Raw genomic sequence first — 26,084 nt, 5'->3', positions numbered from 1 at the left:
AATAGGCATGTTTTAAGTTTTTTGAATGTATTTTTTTTAATATATTAAGAAACTGACTATTGTACCCCAATATATCTAGGCAATGGTTCTGTATTTTTTTTAAAAGTCATTTTCAGTCATTTAAAATCGGATTACTCACAGTTGGTAGACTAGACACTCTGATTAAAAATGCTTATTTTTTTGTGATAAACTCATTTTCAGCTGTGTTAATCAAACTGCACCAAGTTACCACTTTTAAATATATCAAAGAATATTTCTTTAAAACAACATTTTTTGTTGAAAAAAATCACATTTTAAAAAGCTGCCCGATTGCGCTGGTTCAGAGCAGATTTTCCGTCCGTCAATATGCAAATGAGTTTTAGCGGAAACATTGAAGTGCTGCAAACACTGACAAGCATTGCACAGAGGTGCACGGCTGCACCCAGATTCTCCCATGACTCCCTCCATATGCTTATGGAGGGAGTCACAACACACAGGGAGGTCCTCTTCCCTTCCCATGGGCAGAAGAAACCTCCCCAGGAGACCAACACAGCCTGGTTGCAGATTGCTGAGGAGGTCACAAACAGAGATGTCATCAAAAGGACTTGGGTGCAGTGGTACAAACTGCCACTAATTAGATCACGAAACATTAATACAAAGCCACACTCAACCTCATCCTGCTGTGCCTCTCATCAGATCCCCATCACTCTGCCTTCCCTACCCTACCCCTGCACATCCTTACTCACACCAACTTACCTTGCACCTCCACCCATCCCCCTCTATCTACATTATCACATCCCCATCTCACTAGCCACCCCTCACACTCCCCCTCATCCTAGTGCAATCATACCAACTAACAACACACAAGGGTAGCCACTTGGGTGTTTTATACAATGTTCATGTAAAGTTTCTGCTAATGTGCTGTCAAACATTGAAACCTTTATTTTCAACACTTTCTGTTCTTGGACAGATTTGTGTGCACCTTTGAAAGTGGCTTAGTGAGTTGCAGTGAATGGTGAGACATAACGGTACCCCCTGTAATGGTCATGAGTATGAAAGGAATGGCTTGGACATTGTAGGGATGCTTTATGGTGTTGGTGTGAGGTGGTGCCAACCTGGCGCATCATGTGGCAGCCAGGGTGTAGAGTGTCAAGTGAAGTAAATCTGGCCATGGTGAGGCCATCTCTCACCTCCCGGGCAGCAACGTGGTCAGGTACTGATGCCCTGTGTCCTGTGCAGCATCAGATGATGGCGGAGAAGGTTGGTATTATTGTTGCTGCTGCTGGTCTGCCTGATGCTGCTGGTGTTGGGGCTAATCTTGGTCGGATTCTGAGGACCAAGGTGAGACACTGCAACCATGTTGATGGAATAGATGGCAGGTGAAGTAGAGACGACTGAAGAATTCTGTCAATGGTGAAAGAGTTCTTCCTATGAGGTAAGAGTGGATAAAGAGTGGAAAGTGGAAATCCTGCAGAATCTGTGCTGGAAATGGACTGAGAAATAGCTTGTGGCTGAGGAAAGTGATGATCTGTCAGGTGGGAGCTTTTACTGTATATTTGAAGCTGTCAAGTAATCAGCTGGAGCAATGGCCACTGAACTCCTGCCTCAGGTTGACAGCCGTGGTCCCCGAACAGTGTGGTACCTGTGATCATGAAGTTAAAGTGAAAAGGTAACTTAAAAAAGCCTGGTAATGATCTGTCAACTAGATGCTAATGAGTTTAATTGGGTCTCCCGTCGCTGCCTGTTGGATCTGCTCAGCGCTGACAGACCCGACATTGGGAAAGGCGGGTTGTGGCAGGTTGACAGCGGGGTCCCAACCCGCTGGGGAAAAAAATATTTCCCAACCGACCCACCACCGATCCAGCCCATTGACACCATGGAAAATCTCAGCCACGTGGGTGGTAATCTGCCAATGTGAGATTCAATATAACCGCAGGCAATGGAGAAACCACTTTTACATGGTGTCCATTTCATCCATTTATAATGTGAAATTTACCAAGACACAAATATTTAGAACAAATAAGGCCAGAATGTTCCCAGTCCCGAGCATGCGGGTTTGGGGGCGGGGCAGCAGTAAAATTCGCGGAAATTGCCAGCGCATCGGGAACCCGCCGTCATCTTGCTGACTTCTGCATTTAACTCGGGCGCATTTCCCAGCGTGCCACGGACCCGCTCAGGAGAGGTGGGCATCCTCATTCAAGTACTTAAATGCTTGTTGTGAGACCCTTAAGAGGCTTTTTAACATCAGGTTTTGGCTTTAACGTCTTGAGCACGGGATTCACACACCTCGAGTACCTCACCTGTGAAGGGGAGGAGGAAGCTCAGTGACCATTCTATGAGTCCATTAATTGATAGCTGGGAAAACCATATAAATGCTCCCACATTACACCTGCTTCCTTGCCTAATGGAAAGGCTCTTGCTGACTCCATTTTTTGCAGAGATTTAGCTGTCAGGAGTTTGCAGGTCATTTCTGCAACCTCAGAAGCCACTCTCACCACATTGTTAGTCATTATCAGAACATTGCGGGATTGGGCCTCTGATCTCCACTTTACCTGCCATCTATTACATCAGCATGGGTGCCGCCTATGCTGTCTCACCTTGGACCTCAGAATTGGACCAAGATGAGCCCTAGCACCAACAACACCATCCACACCACCAGCAGCAGCAGTCACAACACCAGCAGCAACAGCACCCACAACAGCAGCCTTCTCCTCAATGACCTGATGCTTCACAGAAGAGAGGGGGTCAGCACAGGGCTGCATCGTGCCGGAGGGGATACCCCCAACACAGGGTATACAGGCAGAGGATGAGCTTCCTGGACATGACTGAGCAGTGAGGCCAAAGGAGGCTCAGGTTATCGCACCAGGTCATTGCAGATATTTGTAGCTTGCTGGAACAAGACCTGCTGCTGAGAGGTCCTGGTGGACACGCCTTATCAGTGGCTGTCAAAGTCACCACTGCTCTCAACTTCTTCGCTTCAGTCTCCTTCCAGGAATCTGCAGCAGACATTTGCGGCATCTCGCAGTTGGCCGCCCACAGATGCGTCACCCAGTTGACTGATGCCATGTTAGACCATTATAGACCGGTAAGCCTGACATCAGTAGTGGGGAAAATGCTAGAGTCCATTATAAAAGATGTAATAGCAGAGCACTTGGAAAACAGTGGCAGGATCGGACAAAGTCAACATGGATATACAAAAGGTAAATCATGCTTGACTAATATACTGGAATTTTTTGAGGATGTAACTGGTAGAATAGATAAGGGAGAACCAGTGGATGTGGTGTATTTGGACTTTCAGAAGACTTTCGATAAGGTCCCGCATAAGAGATTGGCGTGCAAAGTTAAGGCACATGGGATTGGGGGTAAGGTGCTGACTTGGATAGAAAACTGGTTGACAGACGGGAAGTAAAAAGTTGGAATAAACGGGTCTTTTTCCGAGTGGCAGGCAGTGACTAGTGGGGTGCCGCAGGGATTGGTGCTAGGACCCCAGCTATTCGCAATATATATTAATGATCTAGACAAGAGAACTAGATGTAATATCTCCAAGTTTGTAGATGACACAAAGCTGGGTGGGCTTGTGTGCTGTGAGGAGGATGCAGAGAAACTCCAGTATGATTTGGACAGGTTGGGTGATTGGGCAGATGCATGGCAGATGCAGTATAATGTGGATAAATGCGAGGTTATCCTCTTCGGTGGCAAAAACAGGAAGACAGATTATTATCTGAACGGCAATAGATTGTGAAAAGGGGAAGTGCAACGAGACCTGGGTGTCCTTGTGCACCAGTCACTGAAGGTAAGCATGCAGGTGCAGCAGGCGGTTAAGAAGGCAAATGGTATGTTGGCCTTCATAGCGAGAGGGTTCAAGTACAGGAACAAGGATGTCTTGCTGCAGTTGTACAGGGCCTTGGTGAGACCACACCTTGAGTATTGTGTGCAATTTTGGTCACCTTATCTGAGGAAGGATGTTCTTGCCATGGAGGGAGTGCAGCGAAGATTCACCAGACTGATACCTGGGATGGCAGGAATGACGTATGAAGAGAGATTGAGTCTGTTAAGTCTGTGTGTCCCAGTTATGCTTATTATAAATCACTGGACACAGACCATAAGAATAACTTTAACAGGTCTTTACTATTCGGAGGTCAGGGCTGAACTGCCCAGCAAATCCCTACACAACACTTATATACCGGTGTGGTCACCACCGGTATTACAGTATACAGCAGCCAAGAGAAAGTAGTACATCTCTTAAGGTAGTTCTCTTAAGGTGGAACAGGTTACATACACCACAATCCTCCCTTTTTAGCTTAACAGTTATATCCCCATTTAACATAACATTAATAACATATATATATACAACTTCATGCAAAACAGTTCAAAGATTCAGCCTCTGAGGAGGCCTCCTGATTCGAGTTGGATAACGCCTTTCAGGGGTCTCTGATTCTCGTTGCTGGGGTGACTCATCTAGTTGGTCTCTTATGGATTGGACATCATCATCAGGTACATTCACTTCTGAGGTAGATGCTTCAGGTTCACTAACTTCTTCCACGGTTGTCTCTGCCGTAACCATAGGCTCGACCCTTGTTCTCGATTCTACCAGTTGGTCAGCATGACGCCGTATTACATTTTCACCAATATCTACCGTGTACATCAGGGGTCCTTGTCTGGCCCGAATTGTTCCAGATTGCCATTTCTCGTTTTTATAGTCCCAGGCTAACACTGGTTGTCCTATTTCGAAACTCCGAGTGGTCTTGTTATTTATATGCTGGAACTGTTTGTTTTCAACTTCCCTCCGCACATTTGGTTTTAACAAGTCCAACCTGGACCGCAACCTCCTGTTATAGAACATCATGGCAGGACTTTGGTTTGTCACTGCATGAGTGGCGTTTCGATATGCCAGTAGGAATTTGTCCACCTTGTGTTGTAGTGGAATCTGATCTTCGCTCATGGCCTTTATTGCTTTTTTGAACGTTTGTACAAATCTCTCGGCCAACCCGTTTGTAGCCGGATGATATGGGGCAGAGGTATAATGTTTCACCCCATTCTTCTTCATGAATTTCTGGAATTCTTCTGACACGAACTGCGGTCCGTTGTCTGAACATATTTGTTCTGGCAATCCATTTCTTGCAAATATCGTTCTTAGCACCGCGATCGTCTTTTCCGAGGTAGTGGTAGTCATCTTAATCACTTCTGGCCATTTAGAATGTGCGTCCACCGCAATTAAAAACATGGAGTCCATGAATGGACCAGCAAAGTCAATATGTACACGTTGCCATGGGGTTGAAGGCCATTCCCATGGATGCAGCGGTGCAATCGGAGGTGCATTTTGCACTTTTTGGCACCCTGAGCAGCTTTTCGTCAGATCCTCTATCTGTTGGTCGATACCCGGCCACCACACATAAGCCCTAGCAAGGCTTTTCATCTTGACTCCCCCCAGATGACCTTCATGCAGTTCCTTTAGAACTCTCTCTCTTAACTTAGGAGGAATAATCACCCTTGTTCCATACATCAATGTTCCTTGCCAGACGGACAGCTGTTCTCGTCTTGCTGAGAATGCCGGTAACAGTGGATCACCATGTGCTGGCCATCCCTTCACTGTCACTTCGTAGACCCGGGACAGTGTCGGGTCGTTCCTGGTTTCTCTTTCAATACTTGCATTGGTGACTGGTAAACATTCGATGATGGTCGAGTGAAATAACTCAACAGGGTCAACCGTCGGTGCCTCCTCCTCTGTAGGTAGTGGCAGGCGCGACAGCCCATCAGCATTACCATGCTGCTTTGTACCTTTGAATTCCATCTGATATTGATGTGCCCCTAGGAAAAGGGACCATCTCTGGAGTCTCTGTGCTGTCATCACCGAAACACCCTTCTTAGGGTTAAAAATGGATACCAACGGCTGGTGGTCTGTCAGAAGCGTAAACTTTTGGCCCTGCAGGTAATGATTAAACTTCTTTACTCCCCACACAAGGCTGAGAGCCTCCCTATCTATCTGAGCATAGTTACGTTCAGCGGAGGTCAATGATCTGGATGCGAACGCAACTGGCCTCTCCAGGCCATTTGGCAACTTGTGTGAGAGTACTGCCCCAATACCATATGGAGAAGCATCACAAGCCAAACGAATAGGCAGCGTTGGGTTGAAGTGAGCCAACACTTCCTTAGAGGTGATCAATGCCTTGCTTTTGCGAAAGGCCCTCTTACAGTCCTCGCTCCACTTCCATGGTACTCCCTTCTGCAAAAGAGCGTTCAGCGGGTGCAGCACCGTGGATAAATTTGGCAGAAACTTATGGTAATAGTTAATCAACCCTAGGAACGACCTCAACTGGGATACATTATCCGGAGCGGGAGCCTTCACAACAGCTTCGATCTTGTCAGGAGACTTATGAAGCCCCTCCTGGTCAATGACATGACCACAGTACGAGATCCGCTTCTGAAAGAACTCACATTTCTGGCGATTAACTCGAAGTCCGTATTCTTTCAATCTGGTGAGCACCAGTTCCAAATTTGCAAGGTGTTCCTCGTCATCATCTCCTGTAATCAGAATATCGTCCAGGTAACATTGTGTGCCTGGAATTCCCTGTAATACCTGCTCCATGGCCCTCTGCCAAATTGCTGGAGCCGATGCCACTCCAAAAACCAGTCTATTATACCGGTACAAGCCTCTATGCGTGTTGATCGTGAGATACTGGCGTGACTCTTCCTCAACTTCCATCTGTAAGTACGCCTGCGCCAGGTCTATCTTGGTGAAGTGTTTCCCACCAGACAACGAAGCGAAGATATCCTCAATCCGCGGAAGCGGATACTGCACCGTGTGAAGCACCGGATTAACAGTGATCTTGAAATCTCCACAGATGCGAACCTTCCCCGGTTCCCCCGGCTTGTTGCTCGATGAACGCTTCATGACGGGGACAATGGGCGTGGCCCACTCACTCCAGTCTACCTTAGACAGTACTCCTGAACGTTCTAGCCCTTCCAGCTCAGCTTCCACAGCAGGTCGTATCGCATAAGGTACCGGTCTGGCTTTGAAAAATTTCGGGTTTGCATGTTCTTCAACCTTGATGTTTGCCGTAATTCCTCTCAGTGTTCCCAGTCCCTGTTGGAACACCTCTTTAGCATCATCCAATATTCTGGACAATCGTTTAGCTTTGACATCTTTTTTACCGGAATCTACCGTTAGTGCTTTTAAGGAATGCCAGTCCATATTTATTTTCCTAATCCACTCCCGTCCCAGTAGTGGTGGACCTCCCTCAGGTAGCACATATAAGTCCATTCCTCGGCTTTCTTTGCCCTTGTGGACCACCTTTACCTCTATCTTCCCGATGGGGTATACTCTTTGCCCCATGTATGTTTTCAATACAATCTCCGTATCCCGTAGGGGAATATGTGGGAATAACCTTTTGTAATCTTGCTTATTCATGACCGTCAATGCCGATCCAGTGTCCAATTCCATCTTCACTTGGACTCCTGCTATCTGAAGTGTGACCCAGATTGTTTGGAGGTCTGCTTCCTTACCAACATTGTGTACTCTTAGACTACCCAGTTCATTACTGCTGGAGTCTGAATTTGACTTCTGTTCGTTCGAACTGTTCTCTGTCACCTTGTGTACCTTTCTGTACTTTTCCTGCGGTGACTTTTTGTTGCTGGTCTTCTTTCCTGACCGGCATACTTTAGCTATGTGACCAAGCCTGCCACATTTTCTGCATTCCTGGTTTTTGAACCAGCACTGGTTCTGATCGTGCGTTGTCTTTCCACAATGATAACATTTTACTGTACCCAAGACCATTTGATTGGTGCTGAGTTCCGGTGACCGTAGCTGCATTTCCGCAGTGCCTCTCGCTGCTGCTTCGTGCGATGCTGCAATAGTGACAGCTTTAGCAAGCGTAAGATTATTCTCCTCAAGCAGTCGCTTTTGTGTTCCTTCTTTTAACAATCCACACACAAATTTATCTCTCAGTGCATCTGCTAGTCCTGTTCCAAACTGACAGTACTTTGATAGCTTACGCAGTTCAATTAAAAATTCAGCGTTGCTTTCGTCTTTCAGCTGCGTTCTTCTGTAAAATTTAAATCGTTCCGCTATCATCAGCGGCGTGGGGTTTAAATGATTTTTCAGGACAGTAACAATATTTGCGAAAGTCTGATCCGCCGGTTTATCTGGTGACAGAAGGTGCTTCAATAGCCCGTATGTCTTCGCACCCATTGAGCTTAATAAGGTTAGTGCTTTCTCATCATCTGGTACCTTATTTGCTTTACAATAAACTTCCATGCGTTCTACATACGTGGTCCAATCTTCGATATCACTATCAAAGGTATTAATGTTCCCATGTTTAGGCATCCTTGCAAGTTTTTTAATTTTTCTTTTTCTCAAAATGGCGGCTTCCCGCGCTTCTTCCCCAGCCTAATAAAATGGCGGCTTCCCGCGCTTGGCGGTCTTTCCCGCGCTCGTCTTCTTCCCCCGCCGACTACAATGGCGGATTCCCGCGTTTGCCTTCTTCCCCCGCTGGCTGCAATGGCGATTGCCGTGCTGCTGCCGTTCTCACCTCCCCAGCGGTTCTCATGCAGCCCGGTCCTTTACACCGGTTGCGTTTGAGTTCTCCGCGGCTCTCGTGCCTTAAGCTGTCCCAGTCGCTGCGCCTCTCGGCCTCGATTGCAGCCCGGCCCTTTTCACCGGCCGTGGTCGAGTTCTCCGCCCTTTTTCCTCCGTTTTCCCTCCCCCACTTCACAGTCAACGCGGCCGACTTTCTGCTCGTGTCGCTGATCGGCTTACCCACCACCGTGGTAGAAGGGATGATCACTGCCTGTCGCTGATGGAGGGCTTCGTGGTCAGAATTTTTCTTTTTAACCTGGGTTCTCGATGCCTCCCGTGCGATGGTGCTCAGCGGGATGATGAGGGCGGATGCCTCTTCTCGACGCCCGTTCTGAGGACGAAGCTGCCTTGGATGTAAAACTGCCGCAGGATAAGATCGGACTCGTCGCCACTGTTATGTCTGTGTGTCCCAGTTATGCTTATTATAAATCACTGGACACAGACCACAAGAATAACTTTAACAGGTCTTTACTATTCGGAGGTCAGGGCTGAACTGCCCAGCAAATCCCTACACAACACTTATATACCGGTGTGGTCACCACCGGTATTACAGTATACAGCAGCCAAGAGAAAGTAGTACATCTCTTAAGGTAGTTCTCTTAAGGTGGAACAGGTTACATACACCACAGAGTCGATTAGGCTTATATTCGCTAGAATTTAGAAGAATGAGAGGGGATCTCATTGAAACTTATAAAATTCTAACAGGACTAGACAGACTAGATGCAGGAAGGATGTTCCCGAAGGCGGGGGAGTCCAGAACCAGGGGTCACAGTCTAAGGATAAGGGGTAAGCCATTTAGGACAGAGATGAGGAGGAATTTCTTCACCCAGAGAGTGGTGAACCTGTGGAATTCTCTACCACAGAAGGCAGTTGAGGCCAACTTATTAAATATATTCTAGAAGGAGTTTGATATATTTCTTAAGGCTAAAGGGATGAAGGGATATGGGGAGAAAGCAGGGACAGGGTACTGAATTTGGATGATCAGCCATGATCTCATTAAATGGCAGAACAGGCTCGAGGGGCCGAATGACCTACTTCTGCTCCTATCTTCTATGTTTCTATGTTTCACAAGTCAGCCAATTATGTAACCTTTGTCACTGATGAGGCCAGTGTTATTGAGCAGGTGCTCGGCTTTGCTGCTCTGGCTGGCTTCCCACTGGTGCAGGGCGTCATCGACTGCACACATGTGGCCATCACGCACCCCTACAGCACCCAGGAGTGTTTGTGAACTGCAAGGGCTTCCACTCCCTCAATGTTTAATCTTGCATGTGTGCGCCAGATTCCTGGGCAGCTGTCATGACTCTTTCGTGTTGCAGCAGCCCACTCCTTCCCTCAGCTCTTTGCACCTCCAAACAGGATTACCAGCTGGCTGCTTGGAGACAAGGGCTATCCACTGAAGACATGGCTGACGACACCCTTGAGAAGGCCAATAATGAGGCCAAGAAGTGTTATAATGACAGCCACATCTACCAGATGTGTCATAGAGCAAGCAATTGGCATGCTGAAAATGCGCTTCAGATACCTTGACAGATCTAGAGAAGCCCTCCAGTACGCACCAGCCAGGGTCTCCAGAATCATTGTCGTTTGCTGTGTGCAGCAGCGAGGATTGAAGCTGCAGGAGGGAGAAAGGTGGAGAGCGCACAACCTCTTCAGAGGAGGAGGAGGAAACATAGAAAAATCGGAGCAGGAGCAGGCCATTCGGCCCTTCGAGCCTGCTCCGCCATTCAATATGATCATGGCTGATCCTCTATCTCAATACCATATTCCCGCTATCTCCCCATACCCCTTGATGCCTTTTGTGGCTAGAAATCTCATTCTTAAATATATTCAGTGACTTGGCCTCCACAACCTTCTGTGGTAGAGAATTCCACAGGTTCACCACCCTCTGTGTGAAGAAATTTCTCCTCATCTCAGTGCTAAATGTCCTACCCAGTATCCTGAGACTGTGACCCCTTGTTCTAGACCCCCCAGCCAGGGGAAACATCCTCCCTGCATCCAGTCTGTCTAGCCCTGTCAGAATTTTATACGTTTCAATGAGATCCCCTCTCATTCTTCTAAACTCGAGTGAATACAGGCCTAGTCGACCCAATCTCTCCTCATACGACAGTCCTGCCATCCCAGGAATCAGTCTGGTGAACCTTCGCTGCACTCCCTCTATGGCAAGTATATCCTTTCTTAGGTAAGGAGACCAAAACTGCACACAGTACTCCAGCTGTGGTCTCACTAAGGCCCTGTACAACTGTAGTAAGAGATCCTTGCTCCTGTACTCAAATCCTCTCGCAATGAAGGCCAACATACCATTTGCCTTCCTAACTGCTTGCTGCACCTGCATATGTTTGCTTTCAGTGACTGGTGTACAAGGACACCCAGGTCCCTCTGTACATCACCATTTCCCAATCTATCACCATTTAAATAATAGTCTACCTTTCTGTTTTTCCTACCGAAGTGGATAACTTCACATTTATCCACGTTATACTGCATCTGCCATGTATTTGCCCACTCACTCAACTTGTCTAAATTGCCTTCAAGCCTCTTTGTATCCTCCTCACAACTCACAATCACACCTAGTTTCGTGTCGTCAGCAAACTTGGAAATATTACATTTGGTTCCCTCATCCAAATCATTGATATATATTGTGAATAGCTGGGGCCCAAGCACTGATCCCCGCGGTACCCCACTAGTCACTGCCTGCCACCCCGAAAAAACCCAATCTTCAATCCATGCCAGTGTATTACTCCCAATCCCATGTGCTTTAATTTTGCACACTAACCTCCTATGTGGGATTTTATCAAAGGCCTTCTGAAAATCCAAATACACCACATCCACTGGTTCTCCCTTATCTATTCTACCAGTTACATCCTCAAAAAACTCCAGTAGGTTTGTCAAACACGATTTCCCTTTCATAAATCCATGTTGACTTTGTCTAATCCCGTTGATAGGAAGAGGAAGATGAACCTGAGGTGGAGATGACACCAGCAGTGGCACACATTGCCACCCGAGAGGCCAGAGATGGCCTCATAATGGCCAGATTTATTTAAGTTGCTCCAGAGCACCCATATGTCTACCACATGAATCACAGAATCACAGAATCACAGAATCTACAGTGCAGATAGAGGCCATTTTGGCCCATCGAGCCTGCACCGACACATATCCCACCCTATCCCTGTAACCCCATGTATTTAATCCCGTAACACTAAGGGTCAATTTATCATAGCCAAATCAACCTAACCTGCACATCTTTGGACTGTGGGAGGAAACCGGAGCACCCGGAGGAAACCCACGCAGACACAGGGAGAATGTGCAAACTCTACACAGACAGTCGCCCGAGACCAGATTTGAACCCGGGTCCCTGGTGCTGTGAGGCAACAGTGCTAACCACTATGCCACCGTGCCCCCCTATGCCACCGTCCCATGCTGTACAGGAAACTTTGGTTTATCCGGAGGTTGTATGTCCGGAAACCTCGATCTACCGGTAGAAATCAGGAGCCGTTTTGTTAGGTTTTTTTTCTTCTCGTGGCTTTTTTTCCCAACAGTCAGGCTCTGCAAAGTCTCTCTGAAGTTGTTGCTAAGCTACAGAGACGCTACAGAGACGCTTCCAAGGTACGGGCCGACTGTTTAGAAGCTGTTGCTAAGCAACAGTGTTTGTTGCCAGATACGGAGCTGCAAATCTCCGTATGCTTCAACATTAACGCTGGTATGTCCAGCAGTTTTGATAGATCGGCAACAGCTCGGTCCCGTCGGTGCCGGATATCACAAAGTTTCCTGTACTAAGTTCCCTCTTCCCCACCAATAACACCACAAAGCAGCCCTACAGTGACCAAGCCATTCCTCTCACCCAAACCCCCAGAGCTCCAGGTTAAGTAATGTCTCACTATTCGCTCCAAATGAAAAGACCACATTCCAGTTGTCAGGCAAAAATGGACAAGACCGGAAAATGGTGCAAAAAATAAATTTATGTAGGTCAAAATAAAACTGCAACTGAGCACGAACATTTTTCATACACTCATGTGCATACCCTTGTGCATCTAGGATTGTGTCTTTTTGCTTTTCCGCGTGCTTCTACGAGGTGCAACCCCTATGGCTTCAGCAGAGGTCGAGGCAGGCTACTCACTTCCCTGCTGCGACTGCTTTGACACTTTTGGCGGATGTCCTTTGGGTTTTGGAGCCTGTGAGGGCCCTGAAAATATTGCTCCTCCTACAACTGTGCAGGGGCAGACTCGGCTATTGGGATCCGAGGAAGCATGTGGGGCTCTGACTGAGTGGGTGACAATGGGGGAGAAGTAGTAGCGCTTTGAGAAGAGCCCCCACTTCCATGTCCCCTCTCAACATCATCCCTCTAATGGGCCACCCGCACTTCCCTGCTAGCAAGGAGCTGGAGAGCACATCAGTGGAGCAGTGAAGGCCCAAGTCTACGTTTATATCCCTCCTCGAAATGTGGACAACAGATGGTCCACAACAAGCATGTTCTCGTTGGACTGGCGCATTTGCTGCTCCATACACGTGGCCATCCTTTCCATGGAACAGCACATCGTCGCCATCGCCTGCGAGATGGTGGTGCTTATGTTGGAGATGGACTCCTCCATTCTCTATACATTTGCACACATCGCAGCTGCAAAAGCTGCCAGAACTTCTTGCAATTGATTCTGCTCCTCCAAGATCACCCTCATTCTTGGTGGTCCCCGAGGTTCAGTATCTGCTTGTAGCTCAGCAGAGCTTGGAGCATCCTGTGCCCTCCGGCGAGGAGTCTCCGCTGCTGTCCCTGTCAACACCACCTGCTCCTGCTCACCTGTGATGTAAGAGACAGCAGGTGATAACACTACTCTGTCTTGCACAGGACCCACCGAGGTGTGCGTATCTGCGCTGGTGCCGGCTATGCATGGGTCTGCTAATGGTGCACCCTCAGAGAATGGAGCTTCCTCTGAGGATTCATCTTCCTCCTGCGGTTGGACATTTGGGGTCATTTGAAGGACATGTGGCAGAGTAAAGAGATGAATTAGAAATGTTATAATAAGAATGGGTAACGTTACCATTATGCACATGATGACATTTCACTGGATGCTGACATCAGTCACCATATGAGAGACTGTTGTATGCCATGTGGATGTATGAGATTTAATTCTGTCACCAGGTTGCTGGGAGGCTTCCCTCTTTCCGTCTCGCACTGTCAGCAACTCTGGAGATCTCTAGAACCTCCTCCTCTGCTGGAGTCAAATGACTGAAGACTGGAGAGCCACTCTGGTTCTCTGCCTCTCCCCATTGTTCTGCCCTCTCTTCTCCTGCAAGGAGGGAAAGAAGAGAACTTTGAGTGAGAGTGATGGAATGAGTGTAAGGAATGGATGGGCTACATCTGTAGAGGGTGACTATGAGGGACTGGTGTGACATTGCCAAATGGCCTCCTTCTGTGGTGTTGCTTACTATGATTGCATTAGGATGAGGGTGCATGTCAGTAGTGGTTAGTCAGATGGAGATATGAGTAGGTACATAGACAGAGAAAGATGGGTGGACCTGCAAGGTAGGTTGGTGTGAGGAATGATGTGCAGGAGTAGGGTTGGGAAGGCAGAGTGATGCGGTTGGGGTGACAGGCACATTGAGATGAAGTTGAGTGTGGCATTGCACTCACCTTTCCTGATCTCATGAGATCATTGAATCTTTTTCGGCACATGATCCACGTCCTCCTCACAACACCCCTGCTCCTGACCTCCTCTACGAATAGCTCCAGTCATCCCCTTTTTGTCTCTTTGGGTGGTCGTTTTTGTTGATCGCCAGACAAGAGGACTTCCCTGCGTGCTCTTACTGCCTGCACCAGAACTTCCAGGGAGGCATCGGTGAATCTTGGTGCTGACCTCTGTCTTGTCTCCATGACCCACAGTTTTGTCAGTTTTATGCGTTATTGAGACCTCTGGAAAACACCTTCTGCACTCCTATATCAACCTTCAAATGAGATGTGTGCAAGGCTGCTTTAAATATCCGCGCCAAAAACGAGTCATCGGTGAAGTCATCAGACTCGCTCCGTTTAATGCGGCTGGGAAATGCGCATGACTGTTTTAATTGGGACCATTGAGTTAAATGCGCAGTGCAGGTGGCACTGTTCAAATCTTTGGGTTTCCAACCTGCTACGTGGCTCGTACGCACGCAACCAGACTCCAAGGTAAAAATTCTGGCCTAAATGTCAAATGCCCATTGTAATATATCAGGGTAGAACAAATGAAGGACAGAGACACGATGAGCTGTTAGTTCATGTGCTTGCTTTACTAGGTCAGAGCAAATTGAGCATGCTCATACTAAACCATGTGATAAACCAGGTGATAATACATTACACTGCTTTCCCCTTTAGAATATTTTATGTATTCCCCTCTCAAATACAACTTTTCCCAGCATTACATGTACCACGTAAAGGAAGTACAAATCCTACAAATCCAGTTCAATAACAGGTTTGCGGAGCCTTCCTGATCTCCTTACAGAATGTTTTGGTGTTGAACCAATTTTCGGGCTGTTTTATTTTGGTTCCAAATTCAAAGATGATCCTGTTTCTATCTCAGACTTGTTTGAACTTGGCACTTCAGTTACTGAAGTCTGAACTGAGTCAAATCCATGTATAAGTTCATGATCAAGTGGTTCAAGATCACGTCTTGGTTCATCTCTAGCAGATATCATTTGATCTACATGAACGCTTTGGATGTTGTCACCAATTTCAACCAAATATCTCTTGGTTCCACCAACCTCTACTATGGTTCCTATATCCCACTTGTGTGAACTCGACTTTCCAGGAGGACTGAGAACATGAACACACTCATCTTGTTTGAAACTGCGTTCTTTCTGATTGCTGTCACAATAATGTTTTTGTCTCAACTGTTTCTGTTCAACTCTTGAGGCCAAATTTGGTTGAACAAGACTCAGTTGTATTCTCAATCTACTCTTCATCAAGTGTTCTGCTGGGGTATATCCAGTTGTAATGTGCGGAGTAGTTCTGTACTTCAGCAAGAAATTTGCCAAACGTTGCTTTATGCTGAGTCCTGAACAATCCTACGACACTTGCTTTTTGAGAGTTTCTTTTACTATTCTGACTGACCTTTCGGCTGCTCCGTTTGAAGCTGGATGATATGGTGGAGTGAGAGCGTGTTTGATACCATTCCGTTTCCTGAATTCTTGGAATAGAGCAGAACGGGACTGAGAGCCATTGTCAGAAACAAGCTCTTCGGGTAAGTCATGACATGCGAAGATAGACCTCAACTCATCTATGGTACATTTAGTTGTAGTATTTGAACCCATGTGTTTCGCTTCAATCCACTTTGAGTGACTATCTACAAGTACCAGGAAATAATCATATGTTTTTTCACAGAAGCCTACATGTACTCTCTGAAAAGGTCTACTTGGCCATGACCAGGGTTATAGTGGAGTTTTGGGTGGATTGTTCTGCAATTTTGGCAAACACTGCATTTGTTGACTAGTGATTCAAGATCACTGTCCAATCCAGGCCAGTAAACAAAGCTTCTTGCAATTGATTTCATACTGATGATGCCTGGATGTTCAGTATGAAGTTCGGCCAGAATTCTATCTCTCACTTGATGTAACCTTGCTCACAGGACAATTCAGTACGACGATTATGGAATGGTTTCAACTCTGTGTCCAGACACTGATCAGTCCATCCATTCAAGATGATGTCATACACTCTTTTCAGTACTCAGTCCTTTTGAGTCTCATCTGCAATCTCAGTTGCATTCACGGGAAAGTCTTTGTCAACTGCACCTAGCATGAAAATAGCACCTTCACTCCCAACACATGAGTCCTCATGTGGCAACATGGACAAGGCATCTGCGATTGCGTTCTGCTTTGAAGTGCGATATGCAATCGTGTAGTCATATTGTGACAACAACACTGCCCAACGTTGCATTCTTGATGCGGCCATTGCAGGGGTGGCAGATTTGTGCCCCAATTTTGCTAGGAGCGGTTTGTGATCGGTTATCAGGGTAAATTTCTGCCGATCTGGAACTGTTGGAATTTCTTTATTCCAAACACTATGGCGAGTGGTTCCTTTTCAATTTGCGTGTAGTTTCTTTTGCTCTGTGTGAGGGTTCGCGATACAAACGCGATTGGTTTCTCTTGGCCGCCATCCATTACGTGGCTTATGACAGCTCCCACATCGTAGCTGGAAGCATCACACACTAACTTAAGCTCATGCTCTGTGTTGTAGTGCATCGCTAGAGAAACTTCTCTTACAGGAGTCATGAGCTTCCTGTTGCACTTTCGTCCACTTCCACTGGACGTCCTTCTTGAGGAGCTCGTGAAATGGAGCTTACATGGTCGCTAACTCAGGTAAGTAACATGCATAATACTGGACCATTCCAAGGAAAGACATTGGCCCAGAAATTCGGGTCGGGGGCTTCCCACGGGTGTAAGCCTCCAGCCTGCACTTACCTTGCGCGCCGGCCGTTGTGCAGTAGGCCCACGTGGGATTCCGATCCTGGGCCTGCTCCAACTGCCGGCGCGCAGTGCTTGCGTATCCCAGGGGCGCAGTTAGTTCGATGCATCCCCTGGGATCACGTGGGCCATGGGGAGCCAATCGGAGCAGGGAATGCTCCATTCATAAGTCGGACAGGAAGTGCTGTCGAGACTTATAAATACTACGGCCCCAAAACAGCACTATATCTTCAAATAAACTTTTTAAAAAATCACATTTTTTACATATAAACTATAAATTACATGAAATAGCTATTTTAAACAATATAAATTTTTGAAAAAAATAATTTTATTTTCTAATGGGGCTAAAAATAAACTTACCTTGCTTTAAAGTATTTAAAAATAATAAACCTGTGGAAAAATGTTTTAATTTTAATTAATTCACCACTTACCTTGTAAAAAGCAGGCCTTACGCCTGCTTTTTACATTTCTAACTTCTGGAGACTTACCCTCCCGGGAAAACCTGTAAAAAAAAAAAAAGAAGTTCGATGCGCACACGCAGCCTCCCCCGCGCATGCGTTCGACCTCTGAACCCCTTCGTTCAGGGGAACGGAAGTGCCGGTTTCCCGCGCATGCGCAGTGCATGCAGGAAACCGGCACTTCCATTGGGCCTACGGGTGACACGTTCTGTGGCATTGGAGCAATGCCATTTTTATCAACTTTTAAACCAAGGTACACAACCTCAGGCTACACAAAAGCAGATTTGCTCCTTTTCAATTTGACATTGTGGGCATTCAACCTTTGAAGCACTAAATCTAACACTTCTAGATTTTCTTCCTCGCTGCTTGTTGCGATCAGCACATCATAAACAATTTGCAACTTCTTGCAAAATCTTATCCATCATAGCCTGGAAGATTTTGGGGGCGGACTTTACACATTACGGCAGCTTGGTGTATGAGTACAGTCCCTTGTGTGTGTTGATAGTGAGATACTGTTGACTCTCTTAGTTAACATTCAGCTGAGGATAAGCATGCGACAGGTCAAGCTTAGAGAAAACCTTTGACCCAGAGAGTGCTGCATACAAATCATGTGATGTAGGTAACGGGTACTGTTCATCGTCAACTGCTTGGTTGACAGTAACTTTGTAGTCACCGCACAACCGTAGAGTTTTGTCTGCTTTGGGCACTACCACAGTCGGGGTAGCCCATTCACTTTTGTCAGTTTTTACTAGCACTCATTCTCTCTCAGCTTCGCTAGCTCTTCCTCCACCTGTCTTAACAATGCATAGGGGACCGGACTTGCCTTACAATAGACAGGCTTCGCATTGGTCTTGATGCCGATACGCGCGTCATACCCAGTGATGTCCTCATAACTGTCGCTGAACATGCTTTTATATTTGTTCAGCATTGTGTCGAGTCACTTCTTTGAAGCATCTACACTGAAGAAGTTTTCCACTCTAGTTTTAACTTTCTTGACCAGTCTTTGCCCATGAGAGTTGGCCTGTTGTTGTAGCTCGCTACAATAATAGGCAGCTTTACTGACTGGCCATTATTTTGAACTGTACATTCCATTTGTCCACATGCCTGTAGGATTTCTCTAGAGTAGGTTTTTACCTCTACGGTACACTTTCTAAATGGTATTTGATTAAACTTACTCTCATATGTGTCCTTACTAATGATGGAGCAGTCCGCCGCCGTGTCGATACACATATCAATATATTGCTCGTTGATCAAACACTTTGTATGGATGTCTTTCTCACAATTGCTAGTATTGCCGCGAATGGCATAGATACTGTAGATGCCTAGTTTTTCAAAATCAGGTGTGCTCATTTCAATATTGTGAAACATAGAAACATAGAAGATAGGAGCAGGAGTAGGACATTCGGCCCCTCGAGCCTGCTCCGCCATTTAATGAGATCATGGCTGATCATCCAAATTCAGTACCCTGTCCCTGCTTTCTCCCCATATCCCTTGATCGCTTTAGCCTTAAGAAATATATCTAACACCTTCTTGAATATATTTAATGAATTGGCCTCAACTGCCTTCTGTAGTAGAGAATTCCACAGGTTCATCACTCTCTGGGTGAAGAAACTCTTCCTCATCTCAGTCCTAAATGGCTTACCCCTTATCCTTAGACTGTGACCCCTGGTTCTGGACTCCCCCGCCATCGGGAACATCCTTCCTGCATCTAGTCTGTCTAGTCCTGTTAGAATTTTATAAGTTTCAATGAGATCCCCTCTCATTCTTCTAAACTCCAGCAAATATAAGCCCAATCGACCCAATCTCTCCTCATACGTCATTCCTGCCATCCCAGGTATCAGTCTGGTGAATCTTCGCTGCACTCCCTCCATGGCAAGAACACCCTTCCTCAGATAAGGCAACCAAAACTGCACACAATACTCAAGGTGTGGTCTCACCAAGGCCCTGTACAACTGCAGCAAGACATCCTTGCTCCTGTACTCAAATCCTCTCGCTATGAAGGCCAACATACCATTTGACTTCTTAACTGCCCACTACACCTGCATGCTTACCTTCAGCGACTGGTGCACAAGGACACCCAGGTCTCGTTGCACTTCCCCTTCTCCCAATCTATTGCCGTTCAGATAATAATCTGCCTTCCTGTTTTTGCCACCAAAGTGGATAACCTCGCATTTATCCACATTATACTGCATCTGCCATGCATCTGCCCAATCACCCAACCTGTCCAAATCATACTGGAGTTTCTCTGCATCCTCCTCACAGCACACATGCCAACCGAGCTTTGTGTCATCTGCAAACTTGGAGATATTACATCTAGTTCTCTTGTCTAGATCATTAATATATATTGTGAATAGCTGGGGTCCTAGCACCGATCCCTGCGGTACCCTACTAGTCACTGCCTGCCACTCGGAAAAAGACCTGTTTATGCCAACTCTTTGCTTCCTGTCTGCCAACCAGTTCTCTATCCAAGTCAGTATCTTAGCCCCAATCCCATGTGCTTTAACTTTACACACTAATCTCTTATGTGGGATCTTATCGAAAGCCTTCTGAAAGTCCAAATACACCACATCCACTGGTTCTCCCTTATCTATTCTACCAGTTACATCCTCAAAAAATTCCAGTATATTAGTCAAGCACGATTTACCTTTTGTAAATCTATGTTGACTTTGTCTGATCCTGTCACTGTTTTCCAAGTGCTCTGCTATTACATCTTTTATAATGGACTCTAGCATTTTCTCCACTACTGATGTCAGGCTTACTGGTCTATAATTCCCTGTTTTCTCTCTACCACCTTTTTTTAAATATTCATTGATGGGATGTGGGTGTCGCTGGCTGGCTAGGCCTGCATTTAGTGCCCATCCCTAATTGCCCTTGAGAAGATGGTGGTGAGCCGCCTTCTTGAACCGCTGCAGTCCATATGGTGTAGGTACACCCACAATGGTGTTAGGAAGGGAGTTCCAGGATTTTGGCCCAGCGACAGTGAAGGAACGGTGATACAGGTCCAAGTCAGGATGGTGTGTGGCTTGGAGGGGAACTTGTAGGTGGTGATGTTCCCATGCGTCTGCTGCCCTTGTCCTTCTAAGTGGTAGAGGTCGCGGGTTTGGAAGGTGATGTTGAAGGAGCTTTGGCGAGTTGTTGCATTGCATCTTGTCGATGGTACACACTGCAGCCACAGTGCGCCGGTGGTGGAGGGAGTGAATGTTGAAGGTGGATGGAGTGCCAATCAAGCGGGCTGCTTTATCCTGAATGGTGTCGAGCTTCTTGAGTGTTGTTGGAGCTGCACTCATCCAGGCAAGTGGAGAGTATTCCATCACACTCCTGACGTGTGCCTTGTAGATGGTGGAAAGGTTTTGGGGAGTCAGGAGGTGAGACACTCGCCGCAGAATTCCCAGCCTCTGGCCTGCTCTTGTAGCCACAATATTTATATGACTGGTCCAGTTCAGTTTCTGATCAATGGTAACCCCCAGGATGTTGATAGTGGGGGATTCAGCGATGGTAATGCCATTGAATGTCAAGGGGAGATGGTTAGAGTCTCGCTTGTTGGAGATGGTCATTGCCTGGCACTTGTGTGGTGCGAATGTTACTTGCCACTTGTCAGCCCAAGTCTGAATGTTGTCCAGGTCTTGCTGCATATGGACACGGACTGCGTCAGTATCTGACGAGTCTCGAATGGTGCTGAACAGTGTGCAATCATCAGCAAACATCCCCACTTCTGACCTTATGATGGAGAGAAGGTCATTGTACTGGCCGCGCTAGACGTGCTCCTATCTAGTTATCCAGCAAGTTAAACACTTATTCAAAATAATTCTTCGTGAAGCTGTTTGCTGTTTGAAGCCTTTACTTGAACAAATTTGTGAAACTGTAAACAAAGATAAAGTATGTTTTGTACATAAACTGAGTACTATACATTCGATATTACATAAGATATAAACATATTTACAACAGTAAAATAGACTAATTGTATAACTAACTAACATTTGGACTAACTTCTGTAACTATCACATATTAACCTTTTATAAACATATTATTGTCAAAATACTACTCTGACAACGTTGCTATTATGCTAACAAACAAAGATACTCACAGATATTGCGCTTGGCCTAACATATGAAATCAGATTACATTGGATTGTGAAACCCTCATGGAATCCTCCATTACTGCCAGGTTCTTCCTGGAATTCTACTTCCTGGGATTCTACTTCCTGGGATTACACAGGAAGAAAGGTACGAAGGTCAAATGACCTCCCACAGGAAGAAAGGAACAAAGGTCAAATGACCTCTGCTTCATACAAACTGCTAACACGATAACCACCACCAGAGGGTGCTATCTGCATGTAAAATGTTCATACTGTCCATAATGTCCAGAACACTCCCCGTCTGGGGTCGTTAACGACTCCATATAGTCCAAACTCTACTTGTCACTGGAGTCCTCTGGCGATAAAAGAAGAACCACCTCGGAGACGGTCCGTCGGTGTCGATGATAGGATGCAGCTTCCGTAGACTGCTGTGAGGAGGTAGGTTGCATTCTGCTACACACAGTTCGAATCTGGGTATGGTGAGGTCTGGCTGGGGCACCAACTTGCCTCTATCAAAGACGAAGCCGATTTTGCTTTGTCCTTCTTGAGTGGTGACCTTCAGATAAGCTACACTTGCAATGGCCTTAGTGGATGCGTCTGCAAAGACACAAAGCTCTTTGAATTGTGCATTTAAGGGAGAGAAAGATGAATAGCAGCGAGGTATTCGGATCTCCTGTAAGTCTTGGAGTGAGTCTCTCCATCTGTCCCACTCTGCTTCCATCTCTTCAGGGAGAGGTGAATCCCACTCTTCAGCGCGTGTGGAGAGTTCCCTGAGGAGCAGCCTGCCTTGTATGGTGACAGGGGCTAAGAAGCCGAGAGGGTCATATAGGCTGTTGACTGTAGAGAGCACTCCTCTACATGTGAAGGGTTTCTTGACGTCTAAGACTTGGAACGTGAACGTGTCTGTTGCTATGTTCCATGACACCCCTAGGCTACGCTGTAAGGGGAGGTCATCAAATCAAATCAAATCAAATCAACTTTTATTGTCATTGTTAGTGCACAAGTGCAGTACAACGAAATGTAGGCTTGCGGCTCCCGAGAGTGTACAATTTGGATTAGGACACTTAAACATTCAACATACATTTATACATTTGGCTTGCAGTATATTAGCATAAATATGACCATAATAAAGTGCATTGGCAGATGTGCAGGCTTTAGTGTTTATTTGTGGAGTTCAGTAGGATGACAGCCCTGGGAAAGAAGCTGTTCCTAAATCTGGTCGTACGGGTGCGAATGCATCTGTAGCGTCTTCCAGATGGTAGGAGGGCGAACAGACTGTGGCTGGGGTGGGTAGGGTCTTTGATGATGGACCGTGCCCTCCGTAGGCAGCGTTTCTGATATATATGCTCTATGGCCGGTAGCCGGGTGCTGGTAATGCGTTGGGCAGTTTTGACTACCCGCTGCAGGGCTTTCCGGTCATGGGAGCTACAGCTGCCGTACCATACCGTGATACAGTTTGTCAGGATGCTCTCTATAGTGCAGCGGTAGAAGTTAGAGAGGATCAGGGGTGACAGATTACATCCCTTCAGCCTCCTCAAGAAATATAGGCGCTGCTGGGCCTTCTTCACCAGAGAGGAGGTGTTGAGGGACCAGGAGAGGTCTTCCATGATGTGGACTCCGAGGAACTTAAAGCTGGCCACCCTTTCCACCTCCGCCCCATTGATGTGGATGGGGGTGTGACTTCCGCCTTTGGACTTCCTGAAGTCCACGATTATTTCCTTTGTTTCCTTTGTTTCATCAGTGAAGAGGTCTAGGTCTTTGACGTCCTTAGCACGATCTTCAGGGGGGAATGCCTCCATCACTGCTGGTCTGTTAGAGGCTATCTTATGCAGCCTGAGGTTGGATAGTGCAAGTAGTTCCTGGGCTCGTCCGAGGGTACTGATGGCCTCTGCTTCGGTCGGGAATGACTTCAGTGCGTCGTCGACATAGAAATCTCGTTCGATGAACCCTCTCACATCACTGCCAAAGTCATCGTCTTCTTCCTTGGCAGCCCTCCTTAGTCCGTATATGGTGACAGCAGGGGATGGGCTATTCCCAAAGACATGGACACGCATTCTGTAGTCCACAATGTCTCTATTGGGGTCATTGTCCCGATACCACAGGAAGCGGAGGAAGTCTCTGTGGTCTTCTCTCACCACGAAGCAATGAAACGTGTTGGATATCGGCAGTGATGGCGACGGGCTCTTACCTGAATCTCATGAGCACTCCCAAGAGGCTGTTTTTAAGATCGGGCCCTGTGAGGAGTACGTCGTTGAGAGAGACTCCCTGATATGGTGCACTGGAGTCAAACACCACACGGATCTGTTCCGGCTTTTTGGGGTGATAGACTCCGAAGGAAGGGAGGTACCAACACTCTTGGCCTTCCTGGAGTGGAGGAGCTATCTCTGCATGATCGTTGACAAGCATTTTCTTGACAAATTCTAGGAAGTGTGCTTTCATCTTTTCAGATTCCTGGCGACGTCCTACAGGGTACACATTAATGAGGCATATCTTGGAGCATGCTCTTGCGCTCACTCCTTGTCCACACACCTCGGTGCACCTGGATGTAATCTCCGGACCAGCAGCTCCCTCTCTCTCCCCGCCGTGCTCTGAAGCGGGAGGAGGCGTCTCTGACTTCCAAGGAGCTGGGCCTGGGTATAGTGCTGAAACGTGCCGATCACTTTCGCCTTCAGTGGCTTTTGCATCTACCTTGCGGTTCTTGGCGAGATGGCTCGTGGAAGAACAGCACTTGAAACATATAGAGTTCTCTTGGAGATTTTGTTTCCGATCTTCCAGGGACTTCTCCCTGAAGCCTCTGCACTTTTTTAAAGGATGGGGCTTGTTGTGGATAGGGCATTGTTTGCTCATATCCTCAGGTTTCTTCTGAATCGTTGTGTGCTCAGTTGAGGACACTTGCATTTTGTGGACAGATATTGGTGTCTTTCCATGTCTGTCGAACTTGTCTCTTCTGGCAAGTGCTGGGTGGGCGGAGAAGAAGTTGAAGCTGGGGTCGTTCCTGGCTTTGGCTTCTTTACGGATGAATTTAACGAACGCAGAGAATGGTGGGAACGCCACGTTGTGCTTTAGCTTGAACTTTGTTCCAAACGTTATCCACTTCTCCTGCAGGTTAAATGGAAGCTTCTCAATGATGGGGCTTACCCCTCTGGAAGTGTCTAAGTACGATAGACCGGGTAGGTAGCCGTCCTGCTTTGCGGCTTTGAGTTCCGACAGCAGATCTCCAAGGTCGCGGAGCTTCTGGGGTTCCTTACTCGTCAACCTCGGAAAGTTCTCCAACCTGTCAAAGAGAGCCCTTTCAATGGCTTCGGGTGAGCCGTAGCTTTCTTCCAGCCTCGCCCAAGCCTTCTTCAACCCCTCTGGCAGCTGTCCCACATTGGCCGCTTTTATCCTGCAGGCCTGTCCGGCGGACTCTGGGCCGAGCCATTTGATAAGGAGGCCGAGCTCTTCTCCTGCCGACAGGTCTAAGCTCGATATGGCATCGTGGAAGCAGGACTTCCAAGCCCGATAATTCTCCGGCCTGTCATCAAACTTAATTAACCCCGAAGTCACCAGCTGGGTGCGTGCAAGGTATTTGGCAAGGTCGTAGGTGCTGGGACCTGTGCCAGGGTTGCCTTGGCTAGGGGCTCTGTTGGGGGTCTCAAGGGACCGAGAGGGGATTTGCCTCTGACTTTCTCTATTCGGCGTCCTATTCCTCTTCACCGTGTCTTCCGTTCTGCTAGCGGAGACTCTGCAGCTTGAGGCACGCCGTCTGCTTTGACCTTGGTTGGCAACTTGTGGCATGTTATATGAAGTGTTTGCGTCTGTAGAGATGTGCGGGCCTCCATCCCTTTTTCCTGTAAACTGTATGTCGGCATGGTCGCTCACGTAATCTATGATGCGCTGTCGTGGACTCTGCCACGAAACGGGAATTAAAGGTTTGTAAGCTGTCTCGGGATCAGCTCCCTCCAAAATTGCCTTGAATACTTGTGTCTCAGCTAATGCAGCATCTATCTCTTTTTGTTGCTGCAAAGCGTCTAATGTGGCTTGGAGACGGGCCTGTTCAGCCTGGCGTTCAACTTGGTGACGGGCCTGGTCAGCTTGGCGTTCAACTTGGTGACAGGCCTGTTCGGCTTGGAATCGGGCCTGTTCGGCTTGTGATTCAGCTTGGAGACGGGCCTGTTCGGCTTGGGATCGGGCCTGTTCGGCTTGTGATTCAGCTTGGAGACAGGCCTGTTCGGCTTGGAGTCGGGCCTGTTCGGCTTGTGATTCAGCTTGGAGACGGGCCTGTCTTACTTTTATCTCTATTTCACTGTTCGCATGCGCAGCTCTGGCTTGAGCTGCCACTAGCTTAGCTCGTGCTCTGGCGATAGTCACGCTTATTCTAGAACCACCTGATGACCGTGAACCAGCTTGCGATCTGACGTAACCGGAGCTTATAGACCGATTGTCACCTTCTACAGTTTCGTCTGCCTGTTTAAGGTCTTCTCCTCGCTGCAAAGCATTTTCGTTATTATCTTCTGACATGTTGATGTGAGGTAGATGTGCTCTACGAGGTTAAGGCTTACACTGGGTTCCTCCTGCAGCTAGCCGTATTGCTATCTTT

The 26,084-nt window shown here is 47.2% G+C and overlaps 1 protein-coding gene across 3 annotated transcripts in view; it reads left to right on the top strand.

Moving 5' to 3' along the window:
- The window catches only part of habp2 (hyaluronan binding protein 2), a 79,853-nt gene that overhangs the window by 18,116 nt on the left and 35,653 nt on the right, over positions 1-26,084 (top strand). The window lies entirely within an intron of this gene.

Source organism: Somniosus microcephalus, chromosome 8 (genome assembly GCF_052327205.1).
Source record: "Somniosus microcephalus isolate GS21.2 chromosome 8, FLI_Smic_1.0, whole genome shotgun sequence".
NCBI lineage: Eukaryota > Metazoa > Chordata > Chondrichthyes > Squaliformes > Somniosidae > Somniosus > Somniosus microcephalus.
Note: the sequence above shows the minus strand (reverse complement) of the source record. Positions and strands in the feature narration are given on the sequence as shown.